The sequence below is a fragment of the Orcinus orca genome, chromosome 4 (genome assembly GCF_937001465.1).
Source record: "Orcinus orca chromosome 4, mOrcOrc1.1, whole genome shotgun sequence".
NCBI lineage: Eukaryota > Metazoa > Chordata > Mammalia > Artiodactyla > Delphinidae > Orcinus > Orcinus orca.
Genome location: NC_064562.1, coordinates 9,504,629 through 9,516,864, shown reverse-complemented (window position 1 = coordinate 9,516,864; position 12,236 = coordinate 9,504,629). Strand labels below are relative to the sequence as shown.

At 43.4% G+C, this 12,236-nt stretch overlaps 1 protein-coding gene across 3 annotated transcripts in view; it reads left to right on the top strand.

Annotated features, from left to right (window-relative positions):
• Positions 1-953: 953 nt before the first annotated feature.
• Positions 954-12,236, top strand: part of ABCG2 (ATP binding cassette subfamily G member 2 (Junior blood group)) — a 125,360-nt gene continuing 114,077 nt past the window's right edge. For 2 of the 3 annotated variants that reach the window (XM_049709026.1, XM_033421497.2), the window contains exon 1: positions 956-1,498. The gene's annotated coding sequence lies outside the window, so the exon portion shown is untranslated. Of the gene's footprint in view, positions 1,499-12,236 lie in introns of all 3 variants that reach the window. The other variant, XR_004481436.2, reaches the window with a different exon arrangement.

The window sequence follows — 12,236 nt, the reverse complement described above, 5'->3', positions numbered from 1 at the left end:
ACATTAAAAATGATAAAAAGAAATAGATGGGACTTCCCTGGTGGCACAGTGGTTAAGAATCCGCCTGCCAATGCAGGGGACACGGGTTCGAACCCTGGTCCGGAAAGATCCCACATGCCAGGGAGCAACTAAGCCCGTGCATCACAGCTACAGAAGCCCACATGCCCTAGAGCCCGTTCTCCGCAACAAGAGAAGCCACCGCAATGAGAAGCCCGTGCACTGCAATGAAGAGTAGCCCCCGCTCGCCGCAACTAGAGAAAGCCCGCGCGCAGCAACGATGACCCAATGCAGCCAAAAGAATTTTTAAATATAAATAAATAAATTTTAAAAAGAAAAGAAAAAAAGAAATAGATGGAATTTCTTAACAGCTTGCATTTCATTTCAATAAATATTTATTGACTGCCTGAGCTGTGCTTAGGTATGCACAGTAGAGAGGAAAATCAGGATAGTGACTTGACTATAAAGAGGACGTCCAGCAAGGCGAGTTCAGTAATCGGCGTTTCACGTATCTCGTGATATTGTTATGCCGGCTCTCTAAGGAAAGCACTATTGTTACCACCATTTTATGTTGAGAAGCCTTGGATCAAAAAACTGGTCACGGGTGGTAAAGGGTGGAGCCAGAAGCTCTTAGTATGTGTCAGATTTTGTCACTTGACATCCTTCATGTTTTCGGAATCTGAAATGCCTATTTAATACAACCTTAACTTCCTGTTATACTTCTGGTTTAGAAAAGAACATTAGAAGGATAGCGGGTTCCAAATATAGTTCTTCTCTTCAAATCTCTAGTGGGCCTTTGCACTGAAACCTAATGCCGGCTGTGCTTTGGTTTCTTTCACTTCCTTTCCAAATCTGTGTTATCTTCCTGCTTGTATTCTTTTGCTAGAAGACAGAGCTTGTGAAAGGAGGCCCCTGTTACGTCACATCTAGCAAAAGACAGGAAGTTTACACAGAGCAAAACTATTTGCTAGAATCGGTTTTTATCCTTGCTAAAGTTGCCATGAGTGTCGGAGATACTGTCGTCAGGATTCTCTTGCACAAAGGAAAAGATATAAAAATATCTCTCTGACACGTGAATTTCTGCCTTTTTTATCCCCTTGCCAGGAACGTTGGAAAAGGATCCCAGGCTGGTTAGAGGCATTAGGTTGTCTGTTTGAATCCCAGTGATTGAGAAGGAAATGTGGTTAATAACCAGCTAACAGTGGAGAAAAAAGGAACTCAAGGAGATAGGAGAACTGGACATTATCCCACGGCTAGCTTATTTGGAAAGCCTCAGTCTTTCTGGTAGTTGGAAGACCTAGCCGGGGGCTGGTAAGTTTCCTCTCTGGTGCTTCCTCTTGCACCTTGAGAGCTGGAAGGAAGGGAAGCTCCTGGACTTTAATAGACGCGGACCTTGGTTGAAGTCTCTGTGGGAAAGCCAACAAGAGTCCAGATCTTCTCAGTATCACCACTGCCTCTCTACCAAGGTGCTTTCCTTCCAGCATCACAGATCATAACGGAGGTGAGTTGTTTGTTTTTGTTTTTTTCACATGTTCACACTGAGTGGAGAATCTTGATTCTTTTTTGGTATGTGCTTTTAACAAGTGTGTCAATTAAACCAGTACTTCTCATACTTGAATGTGTGTATGAATCACCTGGAGATGTTGTTAAAAAGCAGCAGAATTCAGTGGGCCTGAGACTCTGCATATCTGACACGTTCCCAGGTGACCTCGGTGCTGCGGGCCCATGAACCACGGGTAACAACGGCTAACACCCTCTCGGTCTGTTGCTTTTGGGGGAAAGGGGTTGGGAGATGCTGGCAGAGTGAAGGCATTCAGCTGAGCACATGATTTATGTAGAGCGCCTGGGAGGAAAATCAGACACCATTGTGCCCAGGTTGTACCTGCTTTGATGGACAGTCTCAGAGTTTGGGGGGTTGTGTTAAATAGTTCCTAGATGTGGTAAGCCACGTCCCCTCAAGTGAGAGACGATGTTGGTCTGCTCCTTAGACCGCATGGGCCACTTTGAGCAGAGCCAGAAACATTTTTGCAATTTTGGGGAATAAGTATCCACATCGTGCCTTAACTGGGGTACCTAGTGGTCGTTTGACCGTTTCAGCTTCAGTTGAAAATTGCACATCTAGAAAAATAACCGGTGTCTTCCTCCTACCATTTGGAGGTGAAGATCGTACAGCGTGCGAATCTGTGATGCAGTTTAAAGTCAGTTGGAGTATGGAATGTGATTGATGTGTTTTCTCTTCTTGTGAGAGTATTCCTCTTTAAATCGAGCAGCCCCCTGTCCTAAATGATACATATTTATCAGAAAGTTGCTTTTAATCCGAAAGCCACAAGCCAAGACGGCAAAAAACAAATAACAGGGAGGGTACCTATTCTGTGCCTCTTGAGGGGAGAAGCAAACAATGGGAGAAGAAAAGGGAAAGAAAGGCAAGTTGTGGCCAGGGAAGTCAGATGTGCAAAGTGAACACAAGAAACCCCAGCGTGATAATAGAATTCTTTCCCTCACATGCATGGGAGTTTTTCTAGAGCAGTAGCTCGTGTCTTCCTCAGCTAGAAAAATGTGCTTGAGACAGAATAGGTAAATTTTAAATTGCATTTTTTTTTGTTTTGGTTTTTTTTTGCGGTACACGGGCCTCTCACTGTTGTGGCCTCTCCTGTTGCGGAGCACAGGCTCCGGACACGCAGGCTCAGCGGCCATGGCTCACGGGCCCAGCCGCTCTGCGGCATGTGGGATCTTCCCAGACCGGGGCACGAACCCGTGTCCCCTGCATCAGCAGGTGGACTCTCAACCACTGCGCCACCAGGGAAGCCCTAAAATTGCATTGTTTTAATGAACATGCTGGAACTATTTGTCATTGAGTCAAGGACAGTCAATGGAATCAAAGGTCAGTGGCATGAACAGGCCTGGTGAGGCTCAGTATGAATCCATTAAACCATCCCAGACCGAGGGGAGTTGCTTCTGTTTGAAATAAACGTCAAATAACATTCCTTTCCATTATGGAGCATAACACGGGTGTTACTTAAAAATTTAACAACTTACTTGGCACAAACGCTGCCTAATCAAAACAGAAGCTGCTGTAAAGAGCCCACACCAAAGCAGGCCACACTGACAGGCAGTAAGAAGCGCACAGGGCTGTGTATCAGCCTCAGCTAAGCCTGCATGAACTTCTATGGGGGGAGAAATTGTAAAGCTACAGATGAGTTTAGAGACGTATGATCACAGTCCTACCACCATCTGTCAGCGCTTTGGCCCCATTCTCTCAGGTGAGGCCACTTCCCTGACTTTCCGAGCCTGGAGCAACCCCTCATTCCGGCTGTGTTATCTCCTGCAACCTTCACTAAAGAAAGGAGGGATCTCTTCAGTCACTGCAAGTGACCCAAAATCCTATCCATTTCCTGAGTACAAGGGAAAATGCGTATATTCTTTTGTAAACAGATACGGCAGAAAAGGAAACTTGATCAGCACGCTATCCTTCCATACAAAGCATTGTCACATATCTCACCCTGCTTGATTTCTCACAGCCATCATGGGGTACACGTCAAGGGGATTATTATTTTTACCTGTCAGTGAAGAAACTGAGGCTCCAGTTAAGCAATTTCTGAAAAGTCACACAGCTGGTTAGTAGGTGTGTTGGTTTGAAACTTGGCCGTTTGCTGTAAGTTCAGGTTTATCCTGTACTTTTCTTCATCCTGTCAAACATCCTCTCAAAACCTATGACAACCATTATTGTTCTCTGCTAGGATTTGTTGACTTTTAATGTCAAAATTTGAAACGTTTGTGCATTAAAAAGAATCCTATTTCTAGGATTGTCAAAATTACCCACGTTTGTCATAACCTTTGCATCCATTAGCGCCTCTACTCCCTAGGAATAAGCATTTTAGAGCAGGGCTTCGCAGACTTTATTGTGATTGAAAATCACCTGGGGAGCTTGCTAAAACTCAGATTCCTGGGCCCTAACTTCAGAGATCTTATTCAGTAGGTCAGGGCCCAGGCCTGAGAATTCGCATGTCTGATAGCTCCCGGGTGATTTGAATGCTGCCATCCAGAGACCATGCTTTTAGTCTACAGGCATAGCTTCGGTCAGTATTTTTAAAGAACATATTTATGGTTTAATGAGGAGGCTTTGTGTGCTTAACAACAGAGATGATAGAGTCAGAATTCCTGGGTTTGAATATTGATGCCATCACACTTACAAGCTGTGCGATCCTGGGGGACTTAACCATTCTGTGCCTCAGTTTCCTAATCTGTAAAATGGAGACAATGATACCACCTACCTCATATGGTGCTTGTGAGGATTAAATGACTTAACAGTGCCAGGCACAGACTATCTCTATGTGTGTTTGCTCTTATTATTTCTAAGTCTTGCTCAATTCATAATTATACTTTATAGTAGAAACACCAACAGCAAGAAGATATTGCGTGAGCAGGTATCAAATGCTGTTCTTTGATGTAGATGTTACCCCAGGACTTAATCATGAGTTACACATGTTCTTACGCGTGTATAAGTAGATGTCCTGAGCTGTCAGCTAGCGCTTCCCACTGAGGGGGTAGAGAGCAGATGATGATGATAAGTTGGCAAGGGCCCGATCATGCAAGGCTTTACATGTCATCTTAAAAGCTTGAACTTAACTCTGACAGCAATGGAAGACATCAATGTAGTTTGAAGCTGGGGAGTGCAATCAGAATTGCATTTTAGAAGTGTCTCCTGCTGCAGCATGGAGGCCAGTTTGGGAAAAGGTTAGACTACAGGCAGAGAGCTGTTTAAATAGACTGTTGCAACCATCATGGAGAGAATTAATAAAGGCTCAGACGAAGGCAGTAGAGTAAAGCTCAGAGCAGGAATCCCATGGTTCAGGTGATGGAATGGAGCGTACGCCATGACTCAGAAAGGAAATGGGATACTGTGTTAAAACTCCTTCGCTTCGCTTATGCCTCTTCTCTCCATCGAAGCTCCAGGAGGCTGAGGACTGAGCCTAACTTCTGTGTAGTCCCAGCCCCTAACTCCTAGTAGGTCTTTGATGGATGTTGGGTAGGTGAATGGATGAGGGGGAATGAATCAAATCCTCCTTGTGGTCAACAAGCGTCTATGTGATCTGGCCCCCGTATATCTCTCCAACCTCATCTCCCTTCTCTCTCATCTTTGTTCTTATCACGCTGGCCTTCCTTAAGGCCTTTGAAAATGCCCAGCTGTGACCGCCAGTCCAGAGGGTATCAAACTACTGCCCTTGGGGCAAATTTGTCTTGCCACTTATTTTTTTAATTGAATGAAGTATTCTTTAAATTCTATAGTGCTTCACATCTTTTGAAAGTTTCACACAGATGATTTCATATATCCCATAATAACCCCCCTTTCTGTAACCTCCTCCTCCTATATTGCCCCCCCCTTCCCTCTCCCCACTGGTAACCACTAGTTCTCTGTACCTGTTAGTCTGCTTCTTTTTTGTTGTACTCACTAGTTTGTTGCATTGTTTGGACTCCACATAGAAGTGACATCAGGCAGTGTTTGTCTTTCCCTGTCTGACTTATTTCACTTAGCAAAATGCCCTCCAAGTCCATCCATGTTGCTGCAAATGGCAAAATTTCATTCTTTTTAATGACTGAATAGTATTCCATTGTACATATATACACCACATCTTCTTTTTCCATCCATCTGTTGAGGGACACTTAGATTGCTTCTATACGTTGGCAATTGTACATAATGCTGCTATGAACCCTGGGGTGCATGTATCGGTTTTTGTGTTTTTTTTGTTTTTTTGCATGTATCGTTTTGAATTAGGGTTTTGGGGTTTTTTTGCATATATACCCATCAGTGGAATTGCTGGGTCATATGATAGTTCTATTTTTAGTTTTTTGAGAACTCTCCATACTGTTCTGCACAGTGACTGCACCAATTTACATTCCCACCAACAGTGAAGGAGGGTTCCCTTTTCTCTTAGAACTGCCATTTAATCTTCTATTTTCTGTTTGCTCTATATCTCCATTGTTTCTTTTTTCTTGTGTTTCTGTCTGCCATTTTAGTTGGGTGGTTTTCTATGATATTCTTCTGAGTTTTCTCTTTTTCTATGTTTCGTGTCTCTGCTCTATGTTTATGTTTTGTGGTTACCCTGAGGTTTGTATAAAAAGTCTCATAGATAAAGTAGTGCTTTTTCCGCTGCAAGCATTTTGTTTTCATTTACCTTTATGTTTTTGTTATTTCAAATTATAGCTTTTTATGTTGTGTTTGTCACCATACTGAGATAGCTAGTGATTTTTCTGCTTTCTTTTTTTCTCCCTTTAACCCTTTTACCATAATTAAGTGCTTTAAAACCTTTTCTGATAAAGAGTTACAATCTTCTAGTTCTGTTTCACCTTGCTTAAAATTTTGTGTATTTCTGCCATTTTGTTTCTGGTAGAAAAGCTTCTTTCAACATTTCTTGTAAGGCAGTCTACTGATGATGAACTCCATCAAATTTGTCTGGGAAATTATTTCTTCTTCATATACGAAAGGTAAGTGCTGGGTGGAGCATTCTTGACTGACAGCTTTTATCTTTCAGTATCTGAGAATGTTGCACTCCTTCCTGGCCTGTAGGTTTTCTGCTGAGAGATCTGCTGATAGCATAATAGGGGTTCCTTTGTAGGTTACCATCCTTTTTCCTCTGGTTGTCCTTAAAATTCCTTTTTTTTTTAATCATTGACTTTTGACAGTTTTAATATAATGTGTCTTGAAGAAGGTCTTTTGCATTGAGGTACTCAGGTATTTTCTTAGCTTCATAGATATGTATGTCCAGTTCCTTTACCATGTTTGGGAAGTCCTTACCTATTATATCTTTAAATAATTTCTCTGCTCCCTTCTCTCTCTTTTCTCCTTCTGGGGTGCCCATTATCCTAATGTTGCCTTTCCCAAAAGAGTTGGATATCTCTCAAAGAATTTCCTAATATTTTTATCTTATTTCTCTCTCTTCTTCTGCTTGTATGATTTCCAGATTTCTATCTGTAAGCTCACTAATTCCCTCTTCCATATGATCTGCTTAATTTCCAGTACTTTCTAATACGTTCTTCATCTCGTTTATTGTGTTCTTCAGCCCCAGAATTTTTTGGTTCTCTTTAGAGGTTCAGTTTCTTTGGTAAAATATTCATTCTGTTCATTAATTTTATTCCTGAGCTCATTAAACTGCCTTTCTGAGTTTTCTTGTACCTTGTTGAGTCTCTTCAAGACAGCTAGTTCAAATTCTCTATCAGTTAGATCACAATATTCATGACTTTAAGTTTGGTTTCTGGAAAATTGTCATTTTCTTTTCATGGTACAGTGTTACTGTGGTTCTTCATGTTGCTTGGTGAAGTATTCCTCTTCTGGTGCATTTGAAGTTAAATGACAGGTTAGCTGTTAGAGTCCTTTCTTTTGTTTTCCAGTAGATGGTGGTATCATACAAGTTTATGGTTTCTTTCACCTGAGCTGCCTCTGGTCATATGTGAGATTCAGCACTTTCCATTCTCAGCTGTCTCTGTAAGAGGTGTGGCTCCATGCCTTTGTTGTCACTTCTTGTTCCTCTGGGGTGGTTATTGCCTTGTTTCTGCTAGAACTGCTCTTGTCACTGGGATGGTGGGCTCTTTCCTTGCATCCAGGATCCCTTGAGACACAGGCTGCCCAGTGGGGGGAGGGAGACATTGGGAGGGGAGCTGGGGTCAAGCAGGTATCCCTACCATGTCTGGTGTTGTAAGGTTTGCAGGCTATACCACTGCTGATGATGGGTGCAAGGGCTGGGGTCATGAGTACCTCAACCAGTGGAGGAACGGTGTCCCAGGCCCCATTGCTGCTGCTGCCCAGTTACCTGTGGCCAGGGCGCTAGTGCAGTTGGGAGGCCGAGTCATGTGTGCCACTTCCCCTTCTGCTACTAGGTTCTCTGAAGCTATGGGCTCTGAGTGTGAGCTGCTAGAGTCCATTCAGAGTCCCAGCATTAAGATTCATTATCATGAATTTGAAATCAGACAGTCATAATTTTTATGTGTTTTTCTCCATCCATATTCAGGGGCAGGGGTGCAGGCACAGAGTGGGGGAGGTTTGAATTTAACTAGAGATTCTGGTTTTGCCAAGCAAGTGGCAACACAAAAGAGGAACAAGGGAGTTGAGGATGTTTGCAAGGGTATTATCATAATGAACGATCATGGAATTTCAGCTGGTATGGAGATTAAAGATACCAGTAGGGATGAGGCAGAGTGAAATATTTGTGAAGTTAATGATTATAGGTCCTTGTGGGGGGTGTGTTAGAGTTGGGTTACTAGAAGGAGCTAGGTGGAGAGGTGGTCAGAGGGCAAGACACATAAAATGAGATTGCGAATGACTGTGTCCATGGCACGCCCTGGAGGTGTATAGCTGAAGCAGGGTGGAGAACAAGAACACTGGAGGAAAGAGGTTCAAGGTGGGCAGAGGCCAGCATGCTAGAAAAATCACTTATGCGTATGTTGCATTCACCAAGAGGTAAGACAGAAAGTGTTAGAGAGACTGACAGGGCGCCCGTTACTGATTAATGGGGGAAGAGGTCCTGGAGTCCAGAGAAAGCAGCAGCCGTGGAGAGCAGTCAGTGATAAAGTCTGGTGACATGAAATTCAAAGCTGAGATGTGGAGGGAAGTTAGTAGATGACCCACTTTGGGATGTTCGCATTTTGCAGTGGTTTCTTCTTGCAGAAGAAAGCTCTTTGGTTTCTGTAATGACTTTTTAAAAATAATTAATTAATCAATCAATGAATTAATTTCCGGCTGTGTTGGGTCTTCGTTGCTGCGTGTGGGCTTTCTCTAGCTGCGGTGAGGGGGGCTATTCTTCATTGCAGTGAGCGGGCTTCTCACTGCGGTGGCTTCTCTTGTTGCGGAGCACGGGCTCTAGGCACACAGGCTCAGTAGTTGTGGCGCACGGGCTTAGTTGCTCCGCGGCATGTGGGATCTTCCAGGGCCAGGGGTTGAACCTGGGTCCCCTGCATTGGCAGGCAGATTCTCAATGACTGCGCCACCAGGGGAGCCCCTGTAATGACTTTTTATGCTTTCATCACAAGAGGGCACCAGAGTCCAGTGAAGGATTATTTTTGTTCTTATCTAAAGCTAGGGCAACCACATTTACTTTGAGTGAGGGGGGCACGATTAATAATCACTTGGGGCTACATGTGTAAACTGGGACTTTCCTATGCAAACTGGGACATAAGCCCTGCACAGTATGAACATGGCCAAGTTAATTATGAACTAGCTCTACACTAAAGGTTCTCATTCCCAAAGATCACTACACTACTTATGACACACAGGCAGATTAGAAAAAGTGACCAAACTTGCTCTTATCTTGAAGAGAAGATCAAGAAAGACTTTCCTCTGCATCCCACCTCCCTAATTATATTTATTTCCTATCCCATTTTTCCCCTCAGTGCGATCTTAGTTTGACTGTATCTTCAAGTAAGAGAATTGCTCTATCCCAAATTATCTTGGTCATTTGAAAGTAGTCTAAAGTGTTCTCTAACTTCCCATACTTCTTGGGACTTCCCTGGTGGCACAGTGGTTAAGAATCCACCTGCCAATTCAGGGGACACAGGTTTGATCCCTGGTTTAGGAAGATCCCACATGCTGCGGAGCACCTAAGCCCGTGTGCCACAACTACTGAGCCTGCACTCTAGAGCCTGCATGCCACAACTACTGAAGCCCGCGCACCTAGAGCCCGTGCTCCGCAACAAGAGAAGCCACCGCAATAAGAAGTCCATGCACCACAACAAGGAGTAGCCCCCAGCTTGATGCAACTAGAGAAAGCCCACATACAGCAACGAAGACCCAGCACAACCAAAAATAAATTAAAAACAAATAAAAAGAAAACCAAAAGGAGAGCAGATGTTAAAAACAAAAAACAAACAAAAATTCTCATGGTTCTTTTCTGAATATCTTTTATCTTCTATATTACACGGTAATTATTTCTATACGTGTTTTATTTCTTCTTTTAAACATGACTTACATGCTGAGGACAGTAAAGAACAGATGTTGAAAATGGCTCTTTTTTTTTCCTTCCAGTTTTATTGAGATATAATTGACATCCAGCACTGTATAAGTTTGAGGTTTACAGCATTTGATGTACATGTATTATGAAGTGATTATCACAGTAAGTTTAGTCAACATTCCATCATCTCATATAGATACAAAATTAAAAGTCATCTTATGAACATAAATTCAAGTATGGTTGAAAGGGGATTGTTGTGAATAACAAAAGATGCTCCCATGACTCCTATCACTCAGTAAATTACCAGAGTTTTAGAAGCTGTGTCAGGAACCGAGGACAAAGACCAAATATATATTTCTTACTGGATGTCACACGTCCCTCTTGAAAACGTACCATCAGCTTCCCCTGGTGGGCACCTAGAGAATTTGAGGATGGGGGCTGGTTGCCTGAGAAACCAACTATGTGATTAAAGAATTTCAACCTCATCCCCCAACCTCCAGGGAGGAGAGGAGGCTGAAAGTTGGGTTCATCAGTCACCACTGACCAGTGATTTAATCAATCATGACTACATCATGGAACCTCCAAAAAACCCCTAACTGAAGGGGTTCAGAGAGTTTTAGAGCTGGTGAACACATCAAGGTGCTGAGAAGGGGGTGTATCCAGAGAGGCCATGGAACTGCGCGCTGCCTCTCCCATCCTGGCCCTAGGCATCTCTTCTTTTGGCTGTTACCGAGTTGTATCTTTCATACTAAACCAGTACCAATAAGTAAACTGTTTTCCCAAGTTCTGTGTGCTGTTCTAGCAAATTATCGAACTTGAGGAGGGGCCTGTGGGAACACCTGATGTCTTTTCACTTCACACTGGCAAACGCCTTGGGGAATTACACCTGGGTCTTTGGGTCTAGCCAAAGGGCACACTAACGAGGCTTAAATACATATGACTCTTACGGCAACATAATAGTTGGCCTTCCTCTACAGATTTTTTTTTAAGTGTTTCATTTCTCTTTTTTTAAAATATGTATTTATTGTGTTTATTTATTTTCTTTATTGTTTTTGGCTGCGTTGGGTCTTAGTTGCGGCCTGTGGGATCTTTTGTTGCAGCACATGGGCTCTTCTTTGTAGCGCACAGGTTTCTGTCTAGTTGTGGCGCGCGGGCTTCTCTCCAGTTGTGGTGTGCGGGTTTTCCTCTCTCTAGTTGAGGCGCGTGAGCTCAGTAGTTGCGTGGGCTTAGTTGCCCCACGGCATGTGGGATCTTAGTTCCCCGACCAGGGATCGAACCTGTGTCCCCTGCATTGGAAGGTAGATTCTTTATCACCGGACCACCAGGGAAGTCCCTCAGCTACAGATTAAAGCATGACCTACTGCATTATTTCTGCTTCCCATCTCTACCTTTTCTTGACCAGTACAGAGATTTCTTTCTCTTCATTCATTCCAGTGAAGAGGAGATGTAAGTTCTCCCATGTAGGCCACAAATAGTCACCGTTTAGTGTTGAAGTCCTTTTATGGATGTTAAGATGAGCAGCCCTTACAAGGCAAAGCCAGGTATTTTCTTAGGAATAAATTTTGGTCCATTTTATCACATTAAAAGTGGGGGGGAAAACAAATTGATCAAATCTAATCTTGTCTCATCTCAAACATTGTTTCTCAGAGTGTGGTCCACAGTCTACCTGCGTCAGAGTCAGAATCACCTGGTAATGTTCTTTTAAAGTCTAGATTCCTGGCTTCTTATCTACTGAATCAAAATCTTGTTTGTGTGTGTATTTTATAAGAGTCTTTATTTATGAAAAGCACCAAAGTGATTCTGATGTATTCTAAGCCAGCTGTCATGGTTTTATAACTAGTTGAATCAGCTTAACTTTCGTTAGTGTGCCTATAGCTATATTCAAGACCTGCTAGGGACTTCCCTGGTGGCATAGTGGTTAAGAATCCACCTGCCAATACAGGGGACACGGGCTTGAGCCCTGGTCTGTGAAGATCCCACATGCTGTGGAGTCACTAAGCCCATGTGCCACAACTACTGAGCCTGCGCTCTAGAGCCTGTGAGCCACAACTACTGAGCCTGTGTGCCACAACTACTGAAACCCACGTGCCTAGAGCCCGTGCTCCGCAACAAGAGAAGCCACCGCAATGAGAAGCCCGCGCACCGCAATGAAGAGTAGCCCCCACTCACCGCAACTAGAGAAAGCCGCGCGCAGCAACGAAGACCCAACACCGCCATAAATAAATAAATAAATTTATTAAAAAAATAAAACGAATTCCTCCTGATAACCAGTAGATAGCAAGACTATCTATTGATGCCACT